Genomic DNA, 6,848 nt, shown 5'->3' on the forward strand with positions numbered 1-6,848 from the left:
AGATTGAAGTTATTAGATTACGCGGAGTTGGATAAATTGACAGGAAAGATCAGATATCTAAGAGACCAAAAGTTCATTAAGGATTGGGGGAAATATGTAGATTACCTGGAACATGTAAGTGAGGGACAAACAACGTTATTGGGATTTAAAGAAGCATTGTGAAGCACTAAGAGTTATTGTCTAAAGGAAATAGAAGAAAGGGAGATATATAATGTCAATATAAGCTAGGAAATGCGTAATTTTAATTATAATTACGAATGATTTTCGGATAAGCTGAAGGAAGTCCCAAAAGAGAAAGCAATGTAAAATCTTGGATGTGAAGTATTTAATGTGGTTTTTTTTTTGTTTGTTTGTTTTTTTCCTTGTTTGTATTTTATTATATATATATATTCTTTGTTATTTCTCTATTTGAAGTAAACTAATAAAAATTCATTTGAAAAAAAAAAAGGAAGAGACCACAAGGGCCATCGAGTCCAACCCCCTGCCAAGCAGGAAACACCATCAGAGCACTCCTGACATATGGTTGTCAAGCCTCTGCTTAAAGACCTCCAAAGAAGGAGACTCCACCACACTCCTTGGCAGCAAATTCCACTGTCGAACAGCTCTTACTGTCAGGAAGTTCTTCCTAATGTTTAGGTGGAATCTTCTTTCTTGTAGTTTGCATCCATTGCTCCGTGTCCGCTTCTCTGGAGCAGCAGAAAACAACCTTTCTCCCTCCTCTATGTGACATCCTTTTATATATTTGAACATGGCTATCATATCACCCCTTAACCTCCTCTTCTCCAGGCTAAACATGCTCAGCTCCCTTAGCCATTCCTCATAAGGCATCGTTTCCAGGCCTTTGACCATTTTGGTTGCCCTCCTCTGGACACGTTCCAGTTTGTCAGTGTCCTTCTTGAACTGTGGTGCCCAGAACTGGACACAGTACTCCAGGTGAGGTCTGACCAGAGCAGAATACAGTGGCACTATTACTTCCCTTGATCTAGATGCTATACTCCTATTGATGCAGTCCAGAATTGCATTGGCTTTTTTAGCTGCCGCGTCACACTGTTGGCTCATGTCAAGTTTGTGGTCCACCAAGACTCCTAGATCCTTTTCACGTGTACTGCTCTCAAGCCAGGTGTCACCCATCTTGTATTTGTGCCTCACATTTTTTTTTGCCCAAGTGCAATACTTTACATTTCTCCCTGTTAAAATTCATCTTGTTTGTTTTGGCCCAGTTCTCTAATCTGTCAAGGTCGTTTTGAAGTGTGATCCTGTCCTCTGGGGTGTTAGCCACCCCTCCCAGTTTGGTGTCATCTGCAAATTTGATCAGGATGCCCTTGAGTCCATCATCCAAGTCGTTGATAAAGATGTTGAATAAGACCGGGCCCAAGACAGAACCCTGTGGCACCCCATTAGTCACTCTTCTCCAGGATGAAGAGGAACCATTGATGAGCACCCTTTGGGTTCGGTCAGTCAGCCAGTTACAAATCCACTGAGTGGTAGCATAGTCAAGACCGCATTTTACCAGCTTCTTTACAAGAATATCATGGGGCACCTTGTCAAATGCCTTGCTGAAATCAAGGTAGGCTACATCCACTGCGTTCCCTTCATCTACCAGGCTTGTAATTCTGTCAAAAAACGAGATCAGGTTAGTCTGACATGACTTATTTTTCAGAAATCCATGCTGACTATTGGTGATCACAGCATTCCTTTCTAGGTGCTCACAGACTGTTTGCTTAATGATCTGCTCCAGAATCTTCCCTGGTATTGATGTCAGATTGACTGGGCGGTAATTATTTGGGTCCTCTCTTTTCCCCTTTTTGAAAATAGGGACAACATTTGCCCTCCTCCAGTCTGCCGGGACTTCGCCTGTTCTCCAGGAATTCTCAAAGATGACTGCCAATGGTTCTGAGATCACATCTGCCAGTTCTTTTAATACTCTTGGATGCAGTTCATCTGGCCCTGGAGACTTGAATACATCTAGACTAGCCAAGTATTCTTGTACTATCTCCTTAGTTATTCTGGGCTGTGTTTCCTCTGCTGAATCATTTGCTCCAAATTCTTCAGGTCGGGCATTGTTTTCTTTATCGGAGAAGACTGAGGCAAAGAAGGCATTGAGGAGTTCAGCCCTTTCTGTGTCCCCTGTTTGCATTTCACCATCTTCTCCTCTGAGTGACCCCACTGTTTCTTTCAAGGATTAAAAATAGATATATAACAGGAATAAAAGCAACCTGTAATACTCATAATCATATGCATAAAAGAGCAAATCCAACCCTACCCACCCACCGCACTAAAAATATTCAGAGAATTAAACTCCAAAGGCCTGGGTGAATTAAAAGTGTTTTTACCTGGCACATAAAGTATTTAAGTCTGGCTGCTTCATTGACTCTTTCCTCCTCATAAAATTGTTCACTGGGACTGTGGCAAGGAAAGAAAGAATTAACCCCCATAAGTCCTGCTTAATCTCCTCCTCCCATGCATGGGCACTATTAACAGTAAAAACAAAAAAGGATCGGGCCCTAGCTCATTGGTAAGAGTACCATTTGCATTCAGAAGGTCCCAGTTTCAGTCTCTGGCATTTCCTGGTAGTGCTGGGAAAGATCCCTCTCTGAAACCACAGAAAGCCACTGCTAATCAGTGTAGACAAGACTGAGCATGATAGACCAATGGGCTGAGCTTCCTAAAACAAACTCAGCTTCAAGTGATGTGTTGGGTTCATCTTATATAACTACAGTGGTACCTCGGGTTACATACGCTTCAGGTGACATACGTTTCAGGTTACAGACTCCGCTAACCCAGAAATAGTACCTCAGGTTAAGAACTTTGCTTCAGGATGAGAACAGAAATCATGTTCCGGCAGTGCGGCGGCAGCAGGAGGCCCCATTAGCTAAAGTGGTGCTTCAGGTTAAGAACAGTTTCAGGTTAAGAACGGACCTCCAGAACGAATTAAGTACTTAACCCGAGGTACCACTGTATTGTCCTTATATAGGTTTGGGGAATCTCTCACCCTTCAACTGCTGTTATACTACAGCTTCCATCATCCCTGACTATTGGCCATGCTGGCTGGGGGTGATGGGAGTTAGAGACCAGCAATATCTGGAGGGATTTTAGTTCCCTGACGGTGCCCTAGTATGTCAAGGAATTTTGGAATCCCCCGAAATGTATGACAAAGAATAGCCTTCTACGACTGTGAGCCTAGAAAGGTAGGTAAATCCCATGGAACTTAGTAGGGCCTATTCCCGAGTAAGCTTGCTCAGTAGTGGACTGCTAGTGACATTAATTTAAGAAGCCCAGTTGGGAAACCCTTTCAGCAGAGCATCTTTTAATCATGCTCAATATAGATCCAGCCCTTTTCTGGGAAAGCCTTTTCCCTTTTCAAGACTGTTTGTTTTGGAACAGCAGTACTGCTGTGTCAAAGACAATATCTCAATGCTGTGAGGCTCCTTTGTGAAATAAACACTTTTTCAGAGTATCCTTTTGCCTCCAGATAACATAATTTTGGGTACTGAGAACAAACAAGATTGTACAAAAACAAGATTGGGTGCAGGCCTGGCCAGGACAACAACTGTTGGGAACTTCAAGGTCCCTGCTCTCCCTTCTTATGATCTTTATATTGGACCTGGAGACTCCAATAGAGAGCATTCCATGTCAAGAAGGAGGGCAAGTGGGCACCCTATCAAATGACAGGGCAGGAGCTACACAGAGCAGGGCCTTTTCACTGGTGGTGCCCATTGTATGGCTCACTCTTCCCATACCTGCTCTCTTTTGGTCTGCAGATTTTATTTGCTGCTATCCTGGGCTCCTGGTGCACCAGGGTTTACACCAGCGTATAGAGTTGGCCAGGACGCCACAAGGGATACAATGTATGAGCTTTCTCCATTATCTCCAGAGCAGGGGTGTTCAGTCAACAGTGCATAGGCTGAGCTGAAGCGTTTCCTGCTGGTTACCTGCTTTCAGCAATAGGGGTCGCTGTTTGGTAGTACCTGATTGGTTAGCTGTCAGATTCTAGAGCTCCCTATTGGTGGCTCTTAGGTAATTCCAAAAATACAGAGTCCATTAATAAAATACAGTGTTCATTCATAAAGCAGTAACATAAATCTCCATTGCTACATATTGGGTGTGTATTTCAGCAGTTGAACGTACAGGTTTATGGCCATGCTGTAGTGTAGTGCTTATGCGAGTGTGAATAAAAGGTGGCTGGGCTCATCGTCCCGGGGTTTGGGGGGGGGAGAGGTGATGAAACTGATTTCCAATAAGTGCCCCCCTTTATTTCCATAACAAGTTCTTGTGTTTATACTCTGAATAGTGACACCAGGGACCTAGAAGGTGCAGGGCTTGTCAGTCCAACCCCTGCACAGTCTCATCAGGGCTGACCTTAAGGCAATTGGAGCAATTTGGCCAAATTGGGCCAATTGGGCCCCACAGGCCGCTCCTAAGGGTCCTCCACACTAGGGCAATCTAGATGGATTTTATTTATATCTATAAGATTTTGCAGACTTTGGCTGTGAACTGGGGCCCTCCAAAAAAAACAACAACCTAAAGTTGGGCCCCACTTCAAATCGGGCCCCACTGGCTAGCCCTGAGTCTCATAGTTGCTGGGTCTGAGTTGCCCTGCCCTTGCATGAAGTCTTGGGTTTGCAATTTTGGGAGAGGGGAGGTTGCCTGCTGGGGAGCGGGCAGGCTGGTGAGGCCCCCTAGATTTAGAGGCCCTAGGTTTCAGCCTACTTAGCCTATACAGTGGTACCTCGGGTTAAGTACTTAATTCATTCCGGAGGTCCGTTCTTAACCTGAAGCACCACTTTAGCTAATGGGGCCTCCTGCTGCCACCGCGCCGCCGGAGCACAATTTCTGTTCTCATCCTGAAGCAAAGTTCTTAACCTGAGGTACTATTTCTGGGTTAGCGGAGTCTGTAACCTGAAGCGTATGTAACCCGAGGTACCACTGTACATAAATCCCACACTGCTGGGAAGTAATATAGTCATCTGAGAAATAAATAATACAATACATTATAAGCAGAGAATGTCAAGTTATGTATGAGCACATAAGGTTATTTCTTTGCCCCAGATCTGCAGCATCAGAGAATATAGAGATAGTATCTCTCAGTGTTACTTTCAATACAGAAATAGGTTTCTTAATGGCTGGCTCATTGTTTGTTTGTTTGTGCATTGATATCCTGCCTTTAAGCTAATAATAAACTCAGGAAACTTTAGAAATAGAAATCACATCAAAGATTAAAATGATAAAAACAAACAACATCATAAAAGAGGACATCACACAGAACAAATGGACTTTGTAGAGCAGGGGAGGAACCTGTGCCACCCCCAACAATGTTGTTGGACTCCCCATCAACACCAGTCAGCACGGTTAATGGTTAGGATGACAACATCTGGAGGGTCACAGGTTCCTTATCCTTGTAGTATAGAACACATCTGGATCCTGCTGTTTGAGAATCATTCATTTTAGTATGGAAGCAGCTCACTGAGAATAACAAACTGAATGGCCCTAAACAGGCAATGCCAATGAGATGCCAAGAAGAGTGGAATAGCACAGAGGGCATTTCAGTTATTCTCCAAGGCAACCTTCCCCAGCCTTGTGCCCTGCAGATGCTTTGGACTACAAGTCCCATCAGCTGTGGTCTGTGATGGCTGATGCTGATGGGAGTTGTAGTCCAAAATATTTGGAGAGCAATGAGTTGCTCTGAGGTTTCCTTGTACAGTGGTACCTCAGGTTACAAACACCTTGGGTTACAAACACTTTGGGTTACAAACTCCGCTAACCTGGTAGTAGTACCTCGGGTTACAAACTTTGCCCCAGGATGAGAACGGAAATCGCGTGGTGGTGGTGCGGCGGCAGTGGGCGGCCCCATTATGGAAAGCACACCTTAGGTTAAGAACAGTTTCAGGTTAAGAACGGACCTCCGGAATGAATTAAGTTCATAACCCGAGGTACCACCGTAATCGTATCCTTAGCACATATCTAGAGAAAAGTCTCCATTGATCATACCAAGCTTTCTGCATCTTTAGATCTTTTTTTATAGAGCAGGTGTAGGGAACCTTTGGCCCTCCAGATGTTGCTGAACTACAGCTCCCCTCATTCCTGCCAATGGTTATGCTTGCTTGGAATGATGGGAGTTGGAGTTCAGAAACAGCTGGAAGACCAAAGGTCCGAGGAAGTCTTAAATCTAACAGGTAAATGCTGCTTTTGTTTTGTTGGTTTTCCCAGAGACTTTCATTTTGTTGTTGCTGTTTTCTAATGTATGGTACTAATTGCCACTTCATAGGAATTAAGCCTTTGCAAAATAATTAATTAGCATTTCAAAAACAAGCCTTAATTGCCTCATTTCTGTATGTTGAACACAAAGAAGTAGGCTCTGCGGAGAATGCAATTAAATCTCGCTGCTTGAAGGCCCTTTTTGTGTTGGATGATTAACATGATGGTAGGCTTTGACTTGGTTAATGGGCATTTGCTACCTTAATCTGTTGAGTTGCAGAGGAACCTTGTGGTTAAGCAGAGTCCTCTTTTCAGCCTCAGGTGTGACAAGTAAGATGGTAGCAGAGTGTTCATAGGCTGAAAAGGAATTCAGGCCACTTTCAGGCTCCCAGTACATTTTTGAGCATAACTCAAAGTGTTGGTGCTGACCTTTAAAGCCCTAAATGGCCTTGGTCCTGTATACCTGAAGGAGTGTCTCCACCCCCATCGTTCAGCCCAGACACTGAGATCCAGTTCCGAGGGCCTTCTGGTGGTTCCCACACTGCGAGAAATAAAGCTACAGGGAACCAGGCAGCGGGCCTTCTCATTAATGGTGCCCACCCCATGGAATTCCCTTCCATCAAATGTCAAGGAGATAAAGAATTACACAACTT

Source organism: Podarcis raffonei, chromosome 7, assembly GCF_027172205.1.
Source record: "Podarcis raffonei isolate rPodRaf1 chromosome 7, rPodRaf1.pri, whole genome shotgun sequence".
Classification (NCBI taxonomy): domain Eukaryota; kingdom Metazoa; phylum Chordata; class Lepidosauria; order Squamata; family Lacertidae; genus Podarcis; species Podarcis raffonei.